Below are 27197 nucleotides of genomic sequence, written 5' to 3' on the forward strand. Positions count from 1 at the left end.
AAATTAGGCAGAAAAATGAATAAGTGAGCTGGAAGACAGATTGGTGGAAACCACTGCTGCAGAACAAAGAAAGAAGAATGAAAAGAAATGAGGACAGTCTAAGAGACCTCTGGGACAACATTAAACACACCAACATTTGCATTATAGGGGTCCCAGAAGGAGAAGAGAGAGAGAAAGGGCCTGAGGAAATATGTGAAGAGATAGTAGTCGAAAATGTCCCTAACATGGGAAGGAAACACTCACTCAAGTACAGGAAGCACAGAGTCCCATACAGGATAAACCCAAGGAGGAACACATCAAGACACATATTAATCAAACTGACAAAAATTAAAGACAAGGAGAAAACATTAAAAGCAACAAGAGAAAAGCAATAAGTAACCTTATGGGAGTTCCCTTGTATGCTGTCAGCTGATTTTTCAGCAGAAACTATGCAGGCCAGAAGGCAGTGACATGATATATTTAAAGTGATGAAAGGGAAAAACCTATAACCAAGAATACTCTACCTAGCATGGCTCTCATTCAAATTTGACAGAGAAATCAAAAGCTTTACAGACAAGCAAAAGCTAACAGAATTCAGGACCACCAAACCAGCTTTACAGTAAATGCTAAAGGAACTTTTCTAGGCAGAAAAGAAAAGGCCACAACTAGAAACAAGAAAATTATGAAATGGGAAAGCTCACCAGTAAAGGCAAACATACAGTAAACATAGGAAATCATCCACACACAAATATATCAAAACCAGCAAACATGAGGAGAGTACAAGTGCAGGATATTGGAAATGCATTTGAAATTAAGAGACCAACAGCTTAAAACAAACTTGCGTATGTATATAGACTAATCTATCAAAACCTCATGGTAACTGCAAACCAAAAATCTACAATAGATACACACACAAAAGAAAAGAGAATTCAAACACAACATTAAAGTTAGACATCAAATCACAAAACAAAAGAGGAAGGGAAGAAAAAAGATCTGCAAAAACAAACCCAAAACAATTAACAAAATGGCAATAAGAACATACATATCGATAATTACCTTAAATGTAAATGGATTAAATGCTCCAACCAAAAGACACAGAATGGCAGAATAGATACAAAAATAAGACCCATATATATGCTACCTACAAGCAACCACTTCAGATCTAGGGACACATACAGACTGAAAATGAGGGGATGGAAAAAGGTATCCCCTGCAAATGGAAATCAAAAGAAAGCTGGAATAGCAATACTCATATCAGACAAAATGAACTTTAAAATAAACACTGTTACAAGAGACAAAGAAGGACACTGAATAATGATAAAGGGATCAATCCAGGAAGATGTAACAATTGTAAATATATATGCACCCAACATAGGAGCACCTCAATAATATTAAGGTAAATGCTAACAGCCATAAAAGGAGAAATTGACAGTAACAGGGTAATAATGGGGGCCTTTAACACCCAACTTTCATCAATGGACAGACCATCCAGAAATAAAATCAATAAGGAAATACAGGCCTTAAATGACACATGAGAGCAGATGGACTTAATTGATATTTATGAAGCATTCCATCCAAAGGCAGCAGAAAAAACACATTCTTCTGAAGTGCACATGCAACATTCTCTAGGATAGAACACATGCTGGGCCACAATGCAAACCTCAGTAAACTTAAGAAAACTGAAATCAAGCATTTTCTCCAACCACAACACTATGAGATTAGAAATCAACTACAAGAAAAAAATGGAAAAAAACACCAACACGTGGAGGCTAAACTATATGTTACTAAACAACCGATGGATCACTGAAGAAATCAAAGAGGAAATAAAAGAATACCTAGAGACAAATGAAAATGAAAACACAACAATCCAAAACCTATGGGACACAGCAAAAGCAGTTCTAAGAGGAAAGTTTATAGCTATACAATCTTATCTCAGGAAACAAGAAAAATCTCAATCTAAACTTATACCCAAAGAACCGAGAGAAAGAAGAACAAAGAAAATCCAAAGTTAGTAGAAGGAAAGAAGTCATAAAGATCAGAGCAGAAATAAATGAAAGAGAAATGAAAAAAAGAAAAGATCAATGAACGTAAAAGCCGGTTCTTTGGGGAAAATAAACAAAAGTGATAAACCTTTAGCCAGACTCATCAAGAAAAAAAGGGAGAAGACTCAAATCAATAAAATCAGAAATGAAAAAAGAGAAGTTACAACTGACACCACAGAAATACAAAGGATCATAAGAGACTACTACAAGCAACTATATGCCAATGAAATGGAAAACCAGAAGAAATGGACTAATTCTTAGAAAGGTACAATCTTCCAAGACTGAACCAGAAAGAAATAGAAAATATGAAAAGACCAATCACAAGTACTGAAATTGAAACTGTGATGAAAAAGCTTCCAACAAACAAAAGTCCAGGACTAGATAGCTTCCAGGCGAATTTTATCAAACATTTAGAGAAGAGTTAATAACTATCCTTTTGCAGAGGAAGGAACACTCCCAAATTCATTCTAGGAAGCCACCAACACCCTGATACGAAAACCAGCCAACGATACCATGAGAAAAGTGAATTATAGGCCAATATCACTGATGAACATAGACTCAAAAATCCTCAACCAAATACTAGCAAACCAAATCCAACAATACATTAAAAGGATGACACACCATGAAAACTAGGATTTATCCCAGGGATGCAAGGACTTTTCAGTATCTGCAAATCAATCACTGTGATACACTACATTAACATTGAAGAATAAAAACCATATGATCATCTCAATAGATGCAGAAAAAACTTTTGACCAAATTCAACAACCATCTATGATAAAAACTCTCCAGAAAGTGGGCATAGAGGGAACCTACCTCAACATAATAAAGGCCATATATGACAAACCCACAGCTAACATCATACTCAGTGGGGAAAAGCTGAAACCATTTCCTCTATGATCAGGAACAAGATAAGGATTTTTTTTTTTTTTTTGCAGTACACGGGCTTCTCACTGTTGTGGCCTCTCCCATTGCGGAGCACAGGCTCCGGACGCGCAGGCCCAGTGGCCATGGCTCACGTGCCTAGCCACTTCGCAGCATGTGGGATCTTCCCGGACTGGGGCGCGAACCCATGTCCCCTGCATTGGCAGGCGGACTCTCAACCACTGCACCACCAGGGAAGCCCCAAGCAATCACCACTTTTATTCAACATAGTTTTAGAAGTCCTAGCCACGGCAATCAGAGAAGAAGAAAAGGAATCCAAATTGGAAAAGAAATAAAACTGTCATTGTTTGCATATGACATGATACTATACATAGAAAATCCTAAAGATGCTACAGAAAAGTACTAGAGCTCATCGATGAATTCAGTAAGGCTGCAGGATACAAAACTAATACACAGAAATCTATTGCATTTCTATACACTAACAACGAAAGATCAGAAAGAGAAATTATGGAAACAATCCCATTTACCATCGCATAAAAAAGAATAAAATACCTAGGAATAAATGTACCTAAGGAGGTTAAAGACCTGTATTGTGAAAGCTATAAGATGCTGATGAAAGAAATAAAAGATAACACAAACAGATAGAAAGATATTCCATGTTCTTGTATTGGAAGGATCAATATTGTCAAAATGACTGTACTACCCAAGGCAATCTACAGATTCAATGCAATCCCTGTTATTACCAATGACATTTTTCACAGAAATAAAACAAAAAAATTTTTAATTTATGTGGAAACACAAAAGACAACAGAGCCAAAGCAAACCTGAGAAAGAAAAATGGAGCTGGAGGAATCAGGCTCCCTGACTTCAGACTATACTACAAAGCTACAGTAATCAAAACAGTATGGTACTGGAACAAAAACAGAAATATAGATCAATGGAACAGGATAGAAAGCCCAGAAATAAACCCATGCACCTATGGTCAATCAGTCTATTATAAAGGAGGCAAGAATATAGAATAGACAAAAGACAGTCTCCTCAGTAAGTGTCGCTGGGAAAACTGGACAGCTACACATAAAAGAATCAAATTAGAACATTCTCTAACTCCATTCACAAAAATAAACTCAAAATGGATTAAAGACCTCAATGTAAGACCAGATACTATAAAATTCTTAGAGGAAAAACACAGGCAGAACACTCTTTGACATAAATTGTAGCAAGATCTTTTTGGATCCACCTCCTAGAGTAACGAAAATAAAACAAAAATAAACAAATGGGACCTAATGAAACTTAAAAGCTTCTGCACAGCAAACCATAAACAAATGAAAAGACAACCCATAGAATGGGAGAAAAATATTTGCAAATCAATCTCCAAAATAAACAAACAGCTCATGCAGCTCAATATCAAAAAAACCCACAACCCAATAAAAAAATGGGCAGAAGATCTAAATAGACATTTCTCCAAAGAAGACATACAGAGGGAATTCCCTGGCAGTCCAGTGGTTAGGACTGAGCGCTTTCACTGCCATGGCCCAGGTTCAATCCCTAGTCAGGGAACCTGCAAGCTGCGTGGTACAGCTAAAAAAAAAAAAAACAAAAAGATAAAGACCAAAAAAGCACATGAAAAGATGCTCAACATCACTAGTTATTAGGGAAATTCAAATCAAAACTACAGTGAGGTATCACTTTACATCAGTCAGAATGGCCATCATCAAAAAGCCTACAAACAATAAATGCTGGAGGGGGTGTGGTGGGAATGTAAACTGGTACAGCCATTGTGGAGAAGAGTATGGAGGATCCTTAGAAAACTAAAAATAGAACTACCATATGATCCAGGGATCCTACTCCTGGGCATGTATCCATAGAATAACATACTTTGAAAAGATACGTGCACCCCAATGTTCATTGTAGCACTATATACAATGGCAAAGACTTAGAAGCAACCTAAATGTCCACTGACAGAGGAATGGATAAAGAAGATGTGGTACATATATATATACAAGAGAACATTATTCAGCCATTAAAATGAGTGAAATACTGCCATTGGCAGCAACATGGATGGACCTAGAGATTATCACACTAAATGAAGTAAATCAGAGAAAAACAAATATCATATGATATCACTTATATGTGGAATCTAAAAAATGATACAAATGAACTTATTTACAAAACAGAAATAGACCCACAGACATAGAAACCAAACTTATGGTTACCAAAGGGGATGGGGGAGGAAGAAATTAGGAATTTGGGATTGACAGGTACACATTACTATATATAAAATAAACAAACAAGGATCTACTGTATAGCACAGGGAACTATATTCAACATCTTGTAATAATATATTCAATATCTTCTAATACCCTCCAATGGAAAAGAATCTGAAAAAGAATTATATATATATATATATATATATATATATATGTAACTTTTTAATAGAGTTTTATATATATAACTGAATCACTTTGCTTTATACCTGAAACATGTAAATCAACTATACTTCAATTAAAAAAAAATCCTTAAGCATTCCCTCCCATTACCAACACTGTCAAGTCTAAATTCCTTAGGGAAGTACAGATATCAGGCACCACCTGGTCCTCCTGTCCTTCCCACTCATCTCTTCCTGTATCTACGGAACAGAAACAAACTCACAGACATAGAGAACAGACTTATGGTTGCCAAGGGGGAGGAAGTTTGGGGGAGGGATGGATTGGGAGTTTGGGGTTAGCAGGTGCAAACTATTATATATAGGATGAATAAACAACAAGGTCCTACTGTATAGCACAGGAGACTATGTTCAATATCCTGTGATAAACCATAATGTAAAAGAATATATATATATAATATAGTTTATATATATATATAACTAAATTACTTTGCTCTACAGCAGAAACTAACACAACAATATAAATCAACTATACTTCAATAAAATAAATTTTAAAAAGGGGTCCAATCAAGACAGCAGAGCAGAAGGACGTGGAGCTCACCTCCTCCCACAAATACAGCAAACAATTCTCACAGAATACCTACTGAATGCTGGCAGAAGACCTCAGATAACAGAAAACTATCTGAGAAATTTCTCCACCTTAACTGGGTAGGATGAAAGAAGAAGGAAAAAAAGGAAGCAGGCTGGGACCTGTGTCCCTGGGAGGGAGCTGAAAAAGAGGAAAGGTTCCTGCACCCCAGGAAGCCCTCTCTCTGGTGGGGGACAGAAAGCAAGCTTCAGAGGCTTGGAGGAAAGCACAGCATTTGGTTTGTGGCTGGCAGAACAGAGAAAGAGCTTCCCAGAAGGTCTGTGCCACTGCCCTGCACTCCCCAGCCTGAGACATGTGTCTGCTGTTGCAGGTGGGGGCTGGGGGCTGAAACTTGAGCTTTAGAGGACAGACCTAGGGAGAGACCTGGGGTTGGCTGTGGGGACACAGCCTGAAGGGGCTGGAGTGTGGTATGGCCACAACCTGGGATGTACATAGAAGAAGCCCAGGCCCACCACAGAAGTGGAGCACCATTAAGGGGCACGTGAAGGGAGTGGCAGGGCCCATCATAGCAGCCTTTTTCTCCGTGCTCGCTCAGGCGGCACAGCACCGCCTCTGTGAGCTCTGGGAGCACGCAAGCCAGTGGGTTGCCCACACACAGGTGGGGCTGAAATCAGAGCTGAGCCCCAGGGGTTGCACAGCTTAGGAAGCAGGGCTGAAATCTCTCCCTGTGGCTGCACAATACATGGATTTACGCCACTGCCACTGGTTTTGTAAACTCAGTGCCTGTGAGTCATCAGAGTGGATGGCGGGTTCTCCCGTGGCTGGGACAGGTCTGGCCTTAGCAGCTGTGGGCTTTTTGGGTATGTTCATGTGGAGGCTGGGCCAGGCCAGGGTCTGGGCTGTCTCCATAGCTTCCATGGTGAGCCCAGGTGTGAGACTGCTGCAGTCCTGGGATCTGACTTCAGTGGATCTGTGCCTACAGCTCTCTGCTGGTGGCTTTGTGATAACAATGCCTGAAGGACACCAGCAATTGCTGGCATTCCCACGGTGGAGGCAGAGCCAAGGGCAGTGCTAACCTCAGTGTACTTTGTGAGCCTGTACAATGGGTGACAGGTGACACACCAAAGTGCACTCCCAGGTGGACAGCTTTGGTGAAGGAATACTCCGTGGCTCCTCTCCCAGTGGGAGTGCTCCAACCCTGCTTACCTCACACCACAGCTCAGAAATGGATAAGGGGCTTCTACTCCAACCACTAGGGAGCAGACCCTGCCCCCACAAGGCTGTGACAACCACAGAGCAAAGAGGAGGCCCCACTCAACATCCAGTACCAGCTCTGATCACCACAACACCAGTCAACCCCCCCCATCAAGAGGATAATGGCCAGCACACACTGAGGAAAGAGGCAGCAGGCATCCATATTAAAAATAGCACTTGTACCAAATATATTAAACCTACACAGGCTAATTAGGGATGCTCCCACATAAAAACAGCCCTGCAAGACCACAGTAGATAATTGTTTCTCCTAAACTCATAGAGTAAGATAAACATAAGAAAAATGAAGAAGCAGAGGAACCACTCCCGGTTAAAAGATCAAGAGAATTCCCCTGAAAGAACAATTAACCAGACCTCTTCAGCCTAACAGACACTGAATTCAAAAGGGAGAAAATCAAAATCCTGAAGGAATTTAAAAAGGCTATCAATAGAAAGGCAGATTACTGTAAAAGGGAAGTAGAAACTATAAAGAGGAACCAAGAAAAATAAGAAAACTCATTTGTTGAGATGAAAGCTGAGCCAAAGGCAATGTATAGCAGATTGAATAATGCAGTAGAACGAATAAGTGATCTGGAAGACAGAATAATGCAAATCACTCAAACAGAACAGCAGACAGAAAGCCAAATGAAACAAAAATGAAAGCAATATAAGAGACCTATGGAATTATATGAAGCATGTCAATCTATGCATAATAGGGATTCCAGAAGAAGAAGAAAGATAAAAGGGGATCGAAAGTGTATTTGAATAAATTATGGCTGGAAACTTCCCAAACCTAAAGAAGGAAACAGATATGCAGGTACAAGAAGCACAGGGCACCCCCAACAAGATGAACTCAAACAGATTACACCAAGACATATTATAATTAAAATGGCAAAAGTTAAAGATAGGGCTTCCCTGGTGGCGCAGTGGTTGAGAGTCCGCCTGCCGATGCAGGGGACACGGGTTCGTGCCCTGGTCCGGGAAGATCCCACATGCCACGGAACGGCTGGGCCCGTGAGCCATGGCCACTGAGCCTGTGCGTCCAGAGCCTGTGCTCCGCAATGGGAGAGGCCACAACAGTGAGAGGCCCACGTACCACAAAAAAAAAAAAAAAAAAAGGTTAAAGATAAAGAGGGGGATTCTAAAGACAGCAAGAAAAAAACAGAGTTAATTATAAAGAAACCCCCATAAGACTATCAGCTAATTTCTCGACAGAAATGTTGCAGGCCAGAAGGGAGTGGCAAGATATATTCAAAGTCCTAAAAGGGAAAAATCTGCAAACTGGGTTACTCTACCCAGCAAGATTATCATTTAGAATAGAAGGAGAGAAAAAGAATTTCTCAAGACAAGCAAAAGCTAAAAAAAAACCCCACAGCAATACTAAACCTATCCTAAAAGAAATATTGAAAGGTCTTCTCTAAATAGAAAAGAAGCAAGAATCTATAGGAAAGAGAAAATCACAACTGGAAATAAGTCACTTAAATAAGCCAGTATACAGATTAAAAAAAAAATCAAAAAATGTTTGTGAAAGTGATGATAACCACAATGAACAGTAAAAAGATAAACATGGGGCTTCCCTGGTGGCTCAGTGGTTGAGAATCTGCCTGCCAATGCAGGGGACACGGGTTTGAGCCCTGGTCTGGGAAGATCCCACATACCGTGGAGCAACTGGGCCCGTGAGCCACAGTTACTGAGCCTGAGTGTCTGGAGCCTGTGCTACACAACAAGGGAGGCCGTGACAGTGAGAGGCCCGTGCACCGCGATGAAGAGTGGCCCCCGCTCACCGCAACTAGAGAAAGCCCTTGCACAGAAACGAAGACCCAACACAGCCCAAAATAAATAAATAAATAAATAAATAAATAAATAATTTTCTAAAAAAGATAAACATGAAGATGTAAAAGAGGGCATCAAAATCATAAAATGTGGAGTAGGAGAGTAAGAAAATGTAGATTCTTTTTTTTTTTAGAATGTGTTTGATCCTATATGACTATCAGTCTAAAGCAAGTATATATAGGAAGGGGTTAACATACTTGAACAACGTAGTAACAACAAATAAAAAACATACAATAGATTCACAAAAACCAAAGAAAACAGAACACAAGTGTAATATAAAAGGAAATCATCAAACCATAAAAGGAAAAACAAAAAATATAAAAATAAAAGGGACAAAGAAGATATACAAAATCAACTGGAAAACAAGGTTTAAAATAGCAATGAATATCTATCAATAATTATGTTAAATGTCAGTGGATTAAATGCTCCAATCAAAAGACACAGAGTGGCAGATTAGTTAAAAAAAAACAAGTGCCTACAATATGCTGCTTACAAGAGACCCACTTTAGGGCAAAGAACACACATAGATAGAAAGTGAGGGGATGGAAAAAGATATTTCATCTTTTGGGGACTGCAATACTAATATCATACAAAATAGACTTTAAAACAAAGGCCATAAAGAAAAAGAAGGACACTATATAATGATAAACGGATCAATACAAGATCAATACACTTATCAACATATACGCACCCCACATAGGAGCACCCAACTACATAAAACAAATAGTAACAGACATAAAGGGAAAAACTGATGGGAATCCAATAATAGTATGAGACTCTAACACTCTATTCACATCAATGGACAGATCTTCTAGACAGAAAATCAATAAGGCATATTGAGATCCTAAATGATACAACAGAATAGACTTAATTGATATCTTCAGGACATTATATCCAAAAAAAAAACCCCACAATACATATTCTTTTCAAGTGCACATGGAACATTCTCTAGGATTTACCACATACTAGGACACAAAACAAGCCACAATAAATTTAAGAGTGTAGAAATTATTTCAAGCATCTTTTCTGACCACAATGACATGAAACTAGGAATCAACCAGAGGAAAGAAATGAGAATAAAACGATTACATGGAGACTAAACAACATGCTACTAAAAAACCAGTGGGTCAACAATGAATACAAAGAGGAAATTTAAAAATACCTTGAGGCAAATGACAATGAAAACATAACCATATAAAATCTACGGGATGTTGCAAAAGCAGTTATTAGAGGGTAGTTCATAGCAATTACAGACCTTCCTCAGAAAACAAGAAAAATCTCAAACAACCTAACCTACCGCCTAAAAGAACTAGAAAAAGAAGAACAAAAGCTAAAGTCAACAGAAGGAAGGAAATAATAAAGATCAGAGAGGAAATAAATAAAATAGAGATTAAAAATTAGAAAAAAAAAAGATCAATAAAACCAAGAGCTGGTTCTTCAAAAGGGTAAATAAAATTGACAAACCTTTGGCCAGGCTCACCAAGAAGAAAAGGGAACCCAAATAAACAAAATAAGAAATGAAAAAGGAGAAGTAAAATCCAATACCACAGAAATACAAAAAACCATAAGAGAATACTATGAATAATTATATGCCAACAAATTCAACAACCTGGAAGAATGGACTGGTTTCTAGAAACATAGAGCCCACCAAAACTGAATAAAGAAGGAATAGATAATTTGAACAGACCGATCACTAGAAGTGAAATAGAATCTGTAATTTTAAAAAACTCCCTATAATACAAAAGTCTAGGACCAGATGGCTTCACAGGCGAAATCTACCAAACATACAAAGAACTTATACCAATCCTTCTCAAACTCTTCCAAAAGATTGAAGAGGAGGGAACACTCTCAAAGACATTCTATGAAGCCACCTGATAGCAAAACCAGACAAAGACACCAGCAAAAAAGAAAATTACAGGCCAATATCTTTGATGAATATAGACGCAAAAATTCTCAGCAAAATATTAGTAAACTGAATCCAACAACACATAAAAGAGATCATACATCACGACCAAGTTGTATTTATCCCAGGGTCACAAGGATGGTTCAACATACGCAAATCAATCAAAGTGATACACCACATCTACAAAAGTAAAGACAAAAATCACAAGATGATCTCAATAGATGCAGAAAAAGCATTTGATAAAATTCAACATCCATTCATGATAAAAACTCTTACCAAAGTGGGTAGAGAGGGAACATATCTCAACATAGTAAAAGCTATTTATGACAAACCCACAGCCAGTATAATACTCGATGGTGAAATGCTGAAAGCTTTCCCACTAAAATCTGGAACAAGACAGGATGCCCACTCTCACCACTTCTATTCAACACAGTATTGGAAGTCCTAGCCACAGCAATCAGACAAGAAAAAGAAGTAAAAGGTATCCAAATTATAAGGAAAGAGGTAAAATTGTCATTACATGCAGATGACAAGATATTATATATAGAAAACCCTTAAGACTCCACACAAAAACTAATAGAACTGATAAATTCAGCAAGGTAGCAGGATACAAGATCAACTTAAAGAAATCAGTTGCATTTCTTCATACTCAAAATAAGAGAAAGGGAATGTAAAAAAACAATCCCTTTTAAAATTCCATCAAAAAAATAAAATACTTAGGAATAAACCTGACCAAGAAGGTGAAAGACTTACATGCTGAGAATGATAAAACATTAATAAAGGAAATTGAAGATGATTCAAAGAAATGGAAATATATCCCATGCTCTTGGATTGGAAGAATTAATATTGTTAAAATGGCCATACTACCCAAAGCAATCTACAGATTTAATGTGATCCCTATCAAATTACCCATGACATTTTTCACATAACTAAAACAAATAATCCTAAAATTTATATGGAACCATAAAAGACCCAGAATTGCCAAAGCAATCCTGAGGAAGAAGAACAAAAGAGGAGGCATAACCCTCCCAGACTTCAGACAATACTACAAAGTTACAGTAATCAAAACAGCACAGCATTGGCACAAAAACAGACATATGTATCAATGGAACAGAAAAGAGAGCACAGAAATAAACCCACAGACCTGCAGTCAATTAATCTTTGACAGAGGGGGCAAGAATATACAATGGAAAAAATACAGTCTCTTCACCAAGTAGTACTGGGAAAGTTGGACAGCCACATGTAACCCAATGAAGTTAGAACACACCCTTACACCATACACAAAAATAAACTCAAAATGGCTTAAAGACTTAAATATAAGACATGACACCATAAAACTTCTAGGAGAGAACATAGGCAAAACATTCTCTGACATAAGTTGTACCAATGTTTTCTTAGTCAATAGAAATAGAAAGCAAATATTAATAGAAATAAAAACAAGGCCAATAAAAATAAAAGGCAATAGGAATAAAAGCAAAATAAAAATAAAAGCAAAAATAAACAAATGGGACCTAATCAAACTTACAAGCTTTTGTACAGCAATGGAAACCATGAACACAATGAAAAGACAACCTACAGACTGGGAGAAAACATTTGCAAATGATGCTACCAACAAGGGCTTAATTTCCAAAATATATAAACAGCTCATATAACTCAACAACACACACACAAACAACCCAATCAAAAAATGGGCAGAAGACTTTAATAGACATTTCTCCAAAGAAGACATACCGATGACCAACAGGCACATGAAAAGATACTCAACATCACTAATTATTAGAGAAATGCAAATCAAAACTACAATGAGGTACCACCTCACACCAGTTAGAATGGGCATCATCATAAAATATACAAACAACAAATGCTGGAGAGGGTGTGGAGAAAAGGGAACCTTCCTTCACTATTGGTAGGGATGTAAAGTGCAGCCACTATGGAGAACAGTATGGAGGTTTCTCAAAAAACTAAAAATAGAGTTGGCATATGATACAGCAGTCCCACTCCTGGGCATATATCCAGGTAAAACTATAATTCAAAAAGATACATGCACCCCTATGTTCATAGCAGCGCTGTTTGCAATAGCCAAGACATGGAAGCAACCTAAAAGTCCATCGACAGATGAATGGATAAAGAAGATGTGGTACATATATACAATGGAATACAATTCAGCCATAAAAAAGACTGAAATAATGCCATTTGGCATTGCCTAGAGATTATCATACCAAGTGAAGTAAGTCAGAAGGAGAAAGACAAATACCATATGATATCACTTATGTGTGGAATCTAAAATATGATACAAATGAACCTATCTACAAAACAGAAACAGACTCACAGACATAGAGAACAGACTTGTGGTTGCTGAGGAGGGTGGGAGGGAGAGGGATGGACTGGGAGTTTGGGGTTAGTAGATGCAAACTATTACATTTAGAATGGATAAACAACAAGGTTGTAGTGTATAGCACAGGGAACTCTATTCAATATCCTGTGATAAACCATAATAGAAAAGAATATGAAAAACAATGTGTATATATATATATATATATAAACTGAATTACTTTGCTGTATAGCAGAAATTAACACATTGTGAATCAACTATACTTCAATAAAATAATTTTTTAATTAATTAATTTAAAATTAATTTTGTTAAGTGAAAAAAGCCAGGCACAAAAGAGCACACAACTGTATGGTTTGTTCCCTATGTATGAAATCCACAGATCAACAGAGCTAACCTACATTGACAGAAATCAGAAAGTGGTTGCCAAGGCTTGGGGGTGGGTGTGGGGAGGGGAATTGACTGGAAAGGGCCATAAGGGACCTTGCTGGAGTGATGGAAATGTTTAATATCTTGTTTTCTTGAAAGGTAGTTAAATGCCTATATACAATTGTTAACATTCATCAAACTGAACACAAGTTCTGTGCATTTTATGGTATCTTAATTATCCTTCAGTTAAAAAACAAGAAACAAGCCATATAGAAAGCTATGAGATGTAGAATTATTGTTGCAGAAAATTAAACCAGTGGTGTGGAGAACAAAGTTGACCAAAGATCAAAGGGGGTGTTTGAGCATTATCCACATGGAGGGCAGAGAGCACAGCACCAGCACATGGGATTTTCCTGACGAAGGTTCCAGAACTAATGGAACAGAAACAATAATAAGAGCTCTGAAGGATAAATCTTTTCTGAGGTTAAGAAAGAGCCAAGTATCATATTGCAAGAACTTACCCTGTTCTAGGCTAAACCATAATTGAACTCATTATGGCAAAATATTTGAATTATAAAGAAAAAGAAAAAAAGTTCTAAAACATTGAGGCAGGGGGAAAAGTCAGTTATCAATAAAACAAAAACCAATTTGGTTGCAGTTGTTTTTGTTGGCCCACAAAATATCAAGAACAGGAGTTTGGAGACAACGTGGTTGTTATTCAAGAATATTATACTGGACCACATTCTCCCTCATGTGTGAAGGCAACAAAATTCTCAGATGTACAAAGGTTTGGAAAATATTCTCCCCATGAACCCTTTGAAGAAATTAGTTGAAAATCTTTATCATTCAATGAGTAATGAGGCAAAATGAAGGGTCATGGTATAGAGGAGTAATGGTACAACAGGATGTCAGGGAAGGCTAAAATCATTTAAAACAGGAATAAGAAAAAAATTGTAAAGGAGTTTAAAAAACGATAGTAAAAGTCAATGTATTTCAAGAGAGAATACACACAATGTTAAAAGTAATATCCTTGGGCTTCCCTGGTAGCGCAGTGGTTGAGAGTCTGCCTGCCGATGCAGGGGACATGGGTTCGTGCCCCAGTCTGGGAAGATCCCACATGCCACGGAGCAGCTAGGCCCGTGAGCCATGGCCGCTGAGCCTGCGCGTCCGGAGCCTGTGCTCTGCAATGGGAGAGGCCACAACAGTGAGAGGCCCACGTACCGCAAAAAAAAAAAAAAAAAAAAAAAAAGTAATATCCTTTTAAAAAAACTATCAGACTGTGAGTCTTAAACTGCTCTAAAAACAAAGTCTTAATAAACAACAAAACATTTAAATAAATCAAAATGGCAACATAAATCAAGGTGTTTCCCTCTGTTTGGGCAGAGGTTCCTGGGACCTGAATATATGATGCTTTTTAAAAAAAAATTTTTATTGGAGTATAGTTGATTTATAATGTTGTGCTGGTTTCAGGTGTACAGCAAAGTGAATCAGTTTTACATATATCCACTTTTTCAGATTCTTTTCCCATATAGGCTATTAGAGCATTGAGTAGAGTTCCCTTTGCTATACAGTCCTTATTAGTTATCTATTTTATATATAGTAGTGTGTATGTATGATGCTATTTTTGAAACTGCATGTCAGGTCCTTCCGTTTTGGTATTTTCCCTATATCATTTGAACATCTTCAATATTTTATCATAAAATTTTAAAATAATATACGGGCTACAAGAAGAACCTTCCAAGAACTAAAAATTATTCTACTTTCTGATTTTCTTAACAGAAACTGAGAAGTTGTGATTTATGTGTAAGGTTGAGAGGATGAAGATATATTTGGCAAGTGGGAGCAAAATTATAAGTGTATAAAATTCTTTGTCTCAGAAAAAAAAAAGGACATAACAAATTACCAAAAAAACAGTAACCTGAAAAAAAAAATGCAACAAGTCTACCAAACGTAAGGTAGATAGCTAGTGGGAAGCAGCCGCATAGCACAGGGAGATCAGCTCCGTGCTTTGTGACCGCCTGGAGGGGTGGGATAGGGAGGGTGGGAGGGAGGGAGATGCAAGAGGGAAGAGATATGGGAGCATATGTATATGTATAACTGATTCACTTTGTTATAAAGCAGAAACTGACACACCATTGTGAAGCAATTATACTCCAATAAAGATGTAAAAAAAAAGGACCTACAAATTCATCAAAACAACATACATGGAGCCAGGATTCCACTTGCTAGGGACAAATTCCTATCCTTCTAACTTACTTCAATTAATCCCAAAGCAACATTCTTTGATGAACTTGTAGACTCCAATCCACTGTTTACCTGCGATTTCACAATCCATTATTCCCTTCCTAATTTAAGTATCTTAGATGCCAGAGTACTCACTATAATCATTCCCTTGGAACTTCCTCGTTTCTCATGCCCCTCTTGTCTTCTTTGTATTTACTTTCGAAAAGTCCAACCCCCTTAGTTGTCTCAACTATTTCCCTTCTCAGTGTTTACAGCTGAGCAGCTGGATGTTGCTGGAAAAAAATTTTCTAGTGGTTTCATTTTAAATGTTGCTCTCAAATCCTAAGTGGCCCTTAGCCCTACCCAAATAGACAATCACGTTCCTCTAATATGTCCCCATATTCCAAGACAGACTTATCTCATTTCTTCCTAAACATTTAATCCCAAATCATACCCTCCTCACTTCCAGCTAATGGCCTTATCTCATAAGTCTTTGAGAAAATAGAAACAATCAGAAGCCCTACCTACATGTTCCCCACCACAGAATTTACATACCTTCCTCCATCTGCTTCCATTTTCTCTTCTTTTCCTTGCTATAGCTGAAAAAATTTCTCTTCAAATCTAAGGCAAAAACTAAAATACTCTGAGGGGTGTTCTGTACTTTCTCCTCTCCCATGATCTCAATACATTAATTCCACTGGTCAGTAACTCTCCTGCATCATTGTTATCTCCTCCCTACCGGATCATTCCTTCAGGATACAAACAGTCTCTAGTATCTTCTGATCTTTTAAGCAAAGACATGAAGAAAACCACTCTCTTAATTAGACATCCTCTTCTGGCTCCTGCCCCACCTCTCTATTCCCCTTCACAGCAAAACCTCTTCGATGAGTGGGTACCCACACTGCTACCACTTCCTAGGCACTCTTTCATTCTTCCACCCACTTCAGCCTGGCTTCTTACCACCCTCCATCGTAACGAACCTTGTCCTTTCTCCCCTGAGCTGTTACCACTGTGATCTCTTTTGCTGCCAACTCCAAAGGACACCAGTCTGTCCTTAACACACTGGACTTCTCCTTGTCCCAACAATCTTACCTTGGATTCAGTGAAACCACACTGTTTTAGGTTCTCTTCTTCCTCTCTTGCCTGCCCTTCTTCATCTTCTCTAAAAGCCCCTTCTCTTCCTGGCTATTCAAAAGCTTTCCTCAAGGCTCAGTCCTAGGCTCTCTCCTGTTTTCACTTTCTTCTTAGGAGTTATCATCTGCAACCATGGCTTTACATGATTACGTATATGCCGATGACTCAGATTTTTATATCCAGCCCAGACTCCTCTTTGAATTCCAAACCTGTATTTTCAATTGCTTACTTTCTCCTTTATCTTTGACCCCTCCTCATAGAATCCCCAAACTTCATTATACCCTCAAACACATTTAAGCCTGGTTCTCTTAAATACGTCTCTGTCTCAGAGAATTCAATTTCTCAAAGTAAAACCTTGGGCATTGTTTTGGGGACCTTCTCCCTCACCCCTTCCCCATGTTTAAGCCAGTACAATATCCAGCCTCATGACTTCTTAATATCTCCTGAATCCATCCTCTTTTCCCATATTAGCTACCACCACCTGATGCAAGCTGCCATTACTTCCTGAACTCCTGCATTAGCTTCCTAATCAGTCTCATATTCATCCTGGGCCCTTCTAATCCAGTCTCCTGTCTTCAAAAGTATCGCAATGAAAATATGACCATTTCACTCCCTCCTGATTACCACCTTCAGTGGGATTTTGAATATGCAAACCTCTTTACAAGGCCACAAAGTCCTGCATGCTGTGACACCTCTCCATCTCCCAGCCTCACCTCGCACTACTCTTTCCTCCCTACAGTGCTATCTTTTAATCCCCTCCATGAATCACACTCCCTTCTGCGAAAAGACCTTTGTGCCTTTTGTTCCTCAGCCTGGAATACCCTTTACGTCTCTCTAAACATGGCTGAGTTCTCATTTTCATCAGGTTTAAATGTCATTGACTTAACAAGGTCTTCTCTGACCATCCTGACTAAATGAGCTTTCTGGAGGACCTTCAAGATGGTGGAGGAGTAAGACGTGGAGATCACCTTCCTCCCCACAAATACATCAAAAATATATCTACATGTGGAACAACTTCTACAGAACACCTACTGAATGCTGGCAGAAGACCTCAGACCTCCCAAAAGGCAAGAAACTCCCCACGTACCTGGATAGGGCAAAAAAAAAAAGAAACACCAGAGACAAAAGAATAGGGATGGGACCTGCACCTCTGGGAGAGAGCTGTGAAGGAGGAAAAGTTTCCACACACTAGGAAGCCCCTTCACTGGAGGAGACGGGGGGTGGGTGGGCAGGGGGAAGCTTCGGAGCCGCGGAGGAGAGCACAGCAACGGGTGCGGAGGGCAAAGCAGAGAGATTCCCACACAGAGGATCAGTGCTGACCAGCACTCACCAGCACGAGGGCTTGTCTGCTCACCCGCCGGGGTGGGTGGGGCTTGGGCTTTGGAGGTCAGAGCCCAGGGAGAGGACTGGGGTTGGCTGTGTGAACACAGCCTGAGGTGGGGGCTAGTGCAACACAGCTAGCCAGGAGGGAGTCGGGGAAAATGTCTGGACCTGCCTAAGAGGCAAGAGACTGTTGTTTTGGGGTGTGTGAGGAGAGGGGATTCCTTCCCTGTCTGCCCACAGAAGGCAGAGCACCCCCTAAATGAGCTCCAGAGATGGGTGCAAGCTGCGGCTATTAGCATGGACACCAGTGATGGTCATGAAATGCGAAGGCTGCTGCTGCAGCCACCAGGAATCCTGTGTGCAAGCACAGGTCACTGTCCACACCTCCCCTCCTGGGAGCCTGTGCAGCTTGCCACTGCCAGGTTCCTGTGATCCAGGGACAACTTCCCCGGGAGAACACACGGCGCGCCTCAGGCTGGTGCAACGTCATGCTGGCCTCTGCCGCCACAGGCTCGCCCCACATTCCGTACCCCTCCCTCCCCTGGCCTGAGTGAGCCAGAGCCCCCCAGTGAGCCGCTCCTTTAACCCCCTCCTGTCTGGGTGAAGAACAGATACCAGAGGGTGACATACATGCAGAGGCGGGGCCAAATCCAAAGCTGAATGCCAGGAGCTGTGCAAACAAACAGGAGAAAGGGAAATCTCTCCCAGCAGCCTCAGGAGCAGCGGATTAAATCTCCACAGTCAACTTGATGTACCCTGCACCTGAGCAATGCCAGAATAGACAACAAATCATCCCAACACTGAGGCAGTGGACTTTGGGAGCAACTGTAGACTTGGGGTTTGCTGTATGAGTCAGACTAATTTCTGATTTTTATGTTTATCTTAGTATAATTTTTAGTGCTTGTTATCATTGGTGGACTTGTTTACTGGTTTGGTTGCTCTTTTTTATTACGTTAAAACTTTTTAAATTTTAATATATTTTTATTTTAATAACTTTCTTTCCTTTTCTTCTCTCTCGCACGCTCCCTCTCTCTCCCTCTCTCTCTCTCTCTCTCTCTTTTCTCACTTTTCTTCTGAACCGTGTACCTAGCAGGGTCATGGTGCTCCAGCCAGGTGTCAGGCCTGGGCCTCTGAGGTGGGAGAGCTGAGTTCAGCACACTGGACCACCAGAGGCCTCACAGCTCCACATAATATCAATTGACGAGGGCTCTCCCAGAGCTCCGTCTCAATGTTAAGACCCAGCTCCACTCAACAACCAGCAAGCTCCAGTGCTGGACACTCCATGCAAAACAACTAGTAAGACAGGAACACAACACAACCCATTAGCATAGAGGCTGCCTAAAATCATAATAAGGTCACAAACACCCCAAAACACACCACCGGACACAGTTCTGCCCACCAGAAAGACAAGATCCAGCCTCATTGACTGGAACACAGGCACCAGTCCCCTCCACCACGAAGCACAGACAACCAACAGAACCAACCTTACCAACTGGGGGCAGACACCAAAAAACGGGGAACTACGAACCTGCAGCCTGCGAAAAGGAGACCCCAAACATAGTTAAGCAAAATGAGAAGACAGAGAAATAGAAGATGAAGGAGCAAGGTAAAAACCCACCAAACCAAACAAATGATGAGGAAATAGGCAGTCTACCTGAAAAAGAATTCAGAGTAATGATAGTAAAGATGATCAAAAATCTTGCAAATAGAATGGAGAAAATACAAGAAACGTTTAACAAGAACCTAGAAGAACTAAAAAACAAACAAACATTGTGTTGTGATGAACAACACAATAAATGAAATTTAAAATTCTCTAGAAGGAATCAATAGCTGAATAACTGAGGAAGAGAAACGGATAAGTGACCTGGAAGATAAAATAGTGGAAATAACTACCGCAGAGCAGAATAAAGAAAAAAGAATGAAAAGAATTGTGGACAGTCTCAGAGACCTCTGGGACAACACTAAATGTACCAACATTCGAATTATAGGGGTCCCAGAAAAAGAGGAGAAAAAGAAAGGGACTGAGAAAATATATGAAAAGATTACAGTTGAAAACTTCCCTAATATGGGAAAAGAAATAGTCAACTCCAGGAAGTGCAGAGAGTCCCATACAGGATAAATCCAAGGAGAAACATGCCAAGAGACATATTAATCAAACTATCAAAAATTAAATACAAAGAAAAAATATTAAAAGCAGCAAGAGAAAAGCAAAAAAATAATATACAAAGGAATCCCATAAGCTTAACAGCTGATTTTTCAGCAGAAACTCTGCAAGCCAGAAGGGAGTGGCAGGACATATTTAAAGTGATGAAAAGGGAAAATCTACAACCAATATTACCCAGAAAGGATCTCATTCAGATTTGACAGAGAAATTAAAACCTTTACAGACAAGCAAAAGCTAAGAGAATTCAGCACCACCAAACCAGCTTTACAACAAATGCTAAAGGAATTTCTCTAGGCAGGAAACACAAGAGAAGGAAAAGACCTACAAAAACAAACCTAAAACAATTAAGAAAGTGGTAATAGGAACATACATATTGAAAATTACCATAAATGTAAATGGATTAAATGCTCCAACCAAAAGACACAGACTGGCTGAATGGATACAAAAACTAGACCCATATATATGCTGTCTAAAAGAGACCCACTTCAAACCTAGGGACACATACACACTGAAAATGAGGGGATGGAAAAAGATATACTATGCAAATGGAAATCAAAAGAAAACTGAAGTAGCAATTCTCATATCAGACATAACAGACTTCAAAATAAAGACTATTACAAGAGACAAAGAAAAACACTATATAATGATCAAAAGATCAATCCAAGAAGAAGATATAACAATTGTAAATATTTATGCACCCAACATAGGAGCACCTCAATACTTAAGGCAAATGCTAACAGCCATAAAAGGGGAAATCAACAGTAACACAAACATAGTTGGGGTCTTTAACACCCCACTTTCACCAATGAACAGATCATCCAAGATTAAATAAGGAAACACAAGTTTTTAATGATACATTAAACAAGATGGACTTAATTGATATTTATAGGACATTCCATCCCCATACAACAGAATACACTTTCTTCTCAAGTGCTCATGGAACATTCTCCAGGATAGATCATATCCTGGGTCGCAAATCAAGCCTTGGCAAATTAAAGAAAATTGAAAGTGTATCAAGTATCTTTTCTGACCACAATGCTACTAGACTAGATATGAATTACAGGAAAAAATCTGTAAAAAATACAAACACATGGAGGCTAAACATTACACGAGTAAATAACCAAGTGATCACTGAATAAACCAAAGAGGAAATAAAAAAAAACCTAGAAACAAATGACAATGAAAACACGATGACCCAAAACCTATGGGATGCAGCAAAAGCAGTTCTAAAAGGGAAGTTTTTAGCAATATATCCCTACCTTAAGAGACAAGAAATATCTCAAATAAACAACCTAACCTTACACCTAAAGCAATTAGAGAAAGAAGAACAAAAGAAAACCCCAAGTTAGCAGAAGGAAAAAAATCATAAAGATCATATCAGAAATAAGTGAAAAAGAAGGAAACAATAGCAAAATGACTAATGATAAGCCATTACTCATACTCATCAAGAAAAAAAGGGAGAAGACTCAAATCAACAGAACTAGAAATGAAAAAGCAGAAGTAACACCTGACACTGCAGAAATACAAAGGATCATGAGAGATTACTACAACGAACTATATGCCAATAAAGTGGACAACCTGGAGGAAATGGACAATTTCTTAGACGAGCACAACTTGTGGAGACTGTACCGGGAAGAAATAGAAAATATAAACAGACCAATCGCAAGCACTGAAATTGAAACTGTGATTAAAAATCTTCCAACAAACAAAAGCCCAGGACCAGATGGCTTCCTTCACAGGCAAATTCTATCAAACATTTAGAGAAGAGCTAACACCTATCCTTCTCAAACTCTTCCAAAATATAGCAGAGGGAGGAAACTCTCAAACTCATTCTATGAGGCCACCATCACCCTGATACAAAACTGGACAAAGATCACAAAAAAAGAAAAATGCAGGCCAATATCACTGATGAACATAGATGCAAAAATCCTCAACAAAATAGTAGCAAACAGAATCCAGCAGCACATTAAAAGGATCATACACCATGATCAAGTGGGGTTTATCCCAGGATTGCAAGGATTCTTCAATAGACGCAAATCAATCAATGTAATACACCATATTAACAAATTGAAGAAAAACCATATGATCATCTCAATAGATGCAGAAAAAGCTTTCAACAAAATTCAACACCCATTTATGATAAAAATCCTCAAGAAAGTAGGCATAGAGGGAACTTACCTCAATGTAATAAAGGCCATATATGACAAACCCACAGCCAACATGTTTCTCAATGGTGAAAAACTGAAACCATGTCCACTAAGATCCGTAACAAGACAAGGTTGCCCAGTCTCACCACTGTTATTCAACATAGTTTTGGAAGTTTTAGACACAGCAATCAGAGAAGAAAAAGAAATAAAAGGAATCCAAATCAGAAAAGGAGTAAAGCTGTCACTGTTTGCAGATGACATGATACTATACATAGAGAATCCTAAAGATGCTACCAGAAAACTACTAGAGCTAATCAATGAATTTGGTAAAGTAGCAGGATACAAAATTAATGCACAGAAATGTCTTGCATTCTATACACTAATGATGAAAACTCTGAAAAAGAAATTTAAAAAACACTCCCATTGGGCTTCCCTGGTGGCGCAGTGGTTGAGAGTCTGCCTGCCGATGCAGGGGACACGGGTTCGTGTCCCAGTCCAGGAGGATCCCACATGCCACGGAGCGGCTGGGCCCGTGAGCCATGGCTGCTGGGCCTGCACATCCGGAGCCTGTGCTCCGCAACGGGAGAGGCCACGGCACGGAGAGGCCTGCGTACTGCAAAAAAATAACCAAACAAACTCCCATTTACCGTTGCAACAAAAACAATAAAATACCTAGGAATAAACCTACCTAGGCAGACAAAAGACCTGTATGCAGAAAACTATAAGACACTGATGAAAGAAATTAAAGATGATACAAACAGATGGAGAGATATACCAAGTTCTTGGATTGCAAGAATCAATATTGTGAAAATGACTATAGTATCCAAAGCAATCTACAGATTCAGTGCAATCCCTATCAAATTACCAATGGCATTTTTCACAGAACTAGAACAAAAATTTTCACAATTTGTATGGAAACACAAAAGATCCAAATAGCCAAAGCAATCTTGAGAAACAAATTGAAGCTGGAGGAATCAGGCTCCCGGACTTCAGACTATACTACAAAGCTACAGTAATCAAGATAGTATGGTACTGGCACAAAAACAGAAATACAGATCAATGGAACAGGATACAAAGATAAATCCACACACATGTGGTCACCTTATCTTGGATAAAGGAGAATATACAATGGAGAAAATAACGGTCTCTTCAGTAAGTGGTGCTGGGAAAAGTGGACAGCTACATGTAAAAGAAGGAAATTAGAATACTTCCTAACACTATACACAAAAATAAACTCAAAATGGATGAAAGACCTAAATGTAAGGCCAGAGAGTATAAAATTCTTAGAGGAAAACACAGGCAGAACACGCTATGACATAAATCACAGCAAGAATCTTTTTGACCCACCACCTAGAGAAATGGAAATAAAAACAAACAAATGGGACCTAATGAAACTTAAAAGCTTTTGTACAGCAAAGGAAACCATAAACAAGACAAAAAGACAACCCTCAGAATGGGAGAAAGTTTTTGCAAATGAAGCAACTGACAAGGGATTAATCTCCAAAATATACAAGCAGCTCATGTAGCTCAATATAAAAAAAACCAAACAACTCAATCCAAAAATGGGCAGAAGACCTAAATAGACATTTCTCCAAAAAAGATATACAGATTGCCAACAAACACATGAAAGGATGCTCAACATCACTAATCATTCATGAAATGCAAATCAAAACCACAATGAGGTTATCACCTCACACTTGTCAGAATGGACATCATCAAAAAATCTACAAACCATAAATGCTGGAGAAGGTGTGGAGAAAAGTAAACCCTCTTACACTGTTGGTGGGAATGTAAATTGATACAGCCACTATGGAGAACAGTATGGAGGGTCCTTAAAAAACTAAAAATAGAACTACCGTATGACCCAGCAATCCCACTATTGGGCATATACCCTGAGAAAACCATAATTCAAAGAGTCATGTACCACAATGTTCATTGCAGCACTATTTACAATAGCCAGGACATGGAAGCAACCTAAGTGTTTGTCGACAGATGAATGGATAAAGAAGATGTGGCACATATATACAACGGAATATTACCCAGCCATAAAAAGAAATGAAATTGCGTTATTTGTAGTGAGGTGGATGGACCTAGAGTCTGCCATACAGTGTGAAGTAAGTCAGAAAGAGAAAAATACCGTATGCTAACACATATATATGGAATCTAAAAAAAAAAGGTTCTGAAGAACCTAGGGGCAGGACAGGAATAAAGATGCAGATGTAGAGAATGGACTTGAGGACATGGGGAGGGGGAAGGGTAAGCTGGGACAAAGTGAGAGAGTAGCATTGATATATATATACTACCAAGTGTAAAATAGATAGCTAGTGGGAAGCAGCTGCATGGCACAGGGAGATCAGCTCAGTGCTTTGTGACCACCTAGAGGGGTGGGATAGGGAGGGTGGGAGGGAGGCTCAAGAGGGAGGAGATATGGGGACATGTGTATGCATATAGCTGATTCACTTTGTTGTACAGCAGAAACTAGTACAACATTGTACAGCAATTATACTCCAATAAAGATGTTGAAGAAAAAAAAGAATTACTCTAGAAAATAAAATTTGTTTATTTACCTATTTGACAATAAGTAAATAAATGGGCTTTCTACCTCCATTTTCTTTATCACTAACTGAACACAGTTTATAGTTAATATTTGTTTGTTTATGTCTCTTTTCCTTCTCCTCCACTAGATAGTAAGCTCATGTGGAACCTGTAACTTTCATTTATGAGTGCTTAAATAAATCAGGCACATAGAAGGTGCTTAGTAAATTTGTCAGTAAATGGATGAATGCATAAGATGAACACACACATATAAAATTACTTCCTTTTATTTTTCTATTGCCCTGTTGCTCAAGTTTTTACTCTTATACAGTTTTCTTAGCTTCTTCTTGTAATAAATAATATCCTTATATTGACTCTGGCAAGGACGTGATAGTGCCACTCTTTTTCATGATAGTAGAGGTGGCATGGGGTTAGGGAACAGATTTTCTGAGAAAAAGCACCCATTTTCTTCCCTCCACCATTCTCCCATGCAATTTCTACCCTTTGGTCCTCATTCCCCAGCACTTATATTATTTAACAGGATTTTCTCAGCAACTGTTAAGATAAATGATGTTATTTCTATTTTCTGAGAAAATTGAGGGTCATAAGTACTGAGTAACAATCAAAGGTCAACAAAGCAAAAAACAGTCCAAATCCACAGTTTAAAACCAGGTCGGTAAAATGTGGAAGTTCACCGTTTCTTTTTCCCGCCTATCACTCTGTCTCTTGTTACAGATAAAGTGCGGATTCTACCTACATTACATGTGCTGTAGAGGGAAGAAGAAGCCTCCCGGGCTTAGCTCACTGGGCAGGGCAGGGATTGGGAAGTTAGTATTATGCTGGAAATTCTTCGAAGAAAAGCTTGACTCTTACACATATGGTTCTGACTAAATATCGTTTGTGTGGTCCAGGGTTCATTCTTTCATCTGCCCAGTATTGTTCCATGTTGGAAGCTACTTCATTAACAACATCCAGAAGAATAAAGGATGATTAAGTCATCTTATAAGTCAGCAACATAAGATGGCTCTCAAAATTTTCTCAATAAATTACATAGCATTATTTCCTAATCTATCCTTATTCTTTCTAAATGGATAGTTCTGGTTAGATACTGAGGAAAAGACTACTTTCTGTCATATTTTATAAAACCTGTTTTTATAACTGCAAGTATTTAAATCTTCCATGTTCACACCATCCTAACAGCATTGCTTTTGTTTTTCTGTTTCATTCCACTCTTCACCCACATATTTTGAAATATATATTCAATCTTTACATATTTCCATACCATGTAGTGATAGCATTTTATTCTGCTTTTAGACTGAACATTTTCTTTGTTCTGGTAATAAAGAATCAGTAGACAAAGTATTTCAAAGCTTAATGTGCATTATTCCCAAATTGTATTTGTTTTCTTAGTTTGATGCTATGATAAAATGAAAGGCTAATTGATGGTTACTGTATATTAAAGTGGACAAACTAAGTAGATGAATAAAAGTTGTCAAGGAACTGGATGATCTTCTGGCAATACTATTCTGGCTAAAGAAAAGTATTTTAAAAAAAAAAATCATACGGCCTTCCCTGGTGGCACAGTGGTTGAGAGTCCGCCTGCTGATGCAGGGGACATGGGTTCGTACCCCGGTCTGGGAAGATCCCACATGCCGCAGAGCGGCTGGGCCCGTGAGCCATGGCTGCTGAGCCTGCGCGTCCGGAGCCTGTGCTCTGCAACGGGAGAGGCCACAACAGTGAGAGGCCCGCGTACCAAAAAAATAATAATAATAATAATACAAGTTTATCTAAAGACATGTAAGACAGTTGAACATAAAATTAAACTGCAATCTAGGATTATTAATAGGCTATTATTTTTTATCTTTGCAATATATATAGGCACTAACAATTATATGTCTTCCTAGACATGACAGAAGGAACCCTTGAAATATAAAGTGTATTTTATAAGCTATAGATGTACTTGTACATCTTGTACATGTAAAACATGTAAACTTACTTGACATTTATTTATACAAACTCATTAAATAACTTCTATATTCATTCTTGTCAAAGGTAGTATTTCAATTTAACTATTAGGGACTTATTTAAATCACTATAAAAATCTCATT

General features: G+C 38.7%; 1 protein-coding gene across 1 annotated transcript in view; it reads left to right on the top strand.

The window, feature by feature from the left end:
• GDA (guanine deaminase) overlaps window positions 1-27197 on the top strand; it is a 130852-nt gene that overhangs the window by 90160 nt on the left and 13495 nt on the right. The window lies entirely within an intron of this gene.

Source organism: Hyperoodon ampullatus (assembly GCF_949752795.1).
Source record: "Hyperoodon ampullatus genome assembly, chromosome: 6".
Taxonomy (NCBI): Eukaryota; Metazoa; Chordata; class Mammalia; order Artiodactyla; family Ziphiidae; genus Hyperoodon; species Hyperoodon ampullatus.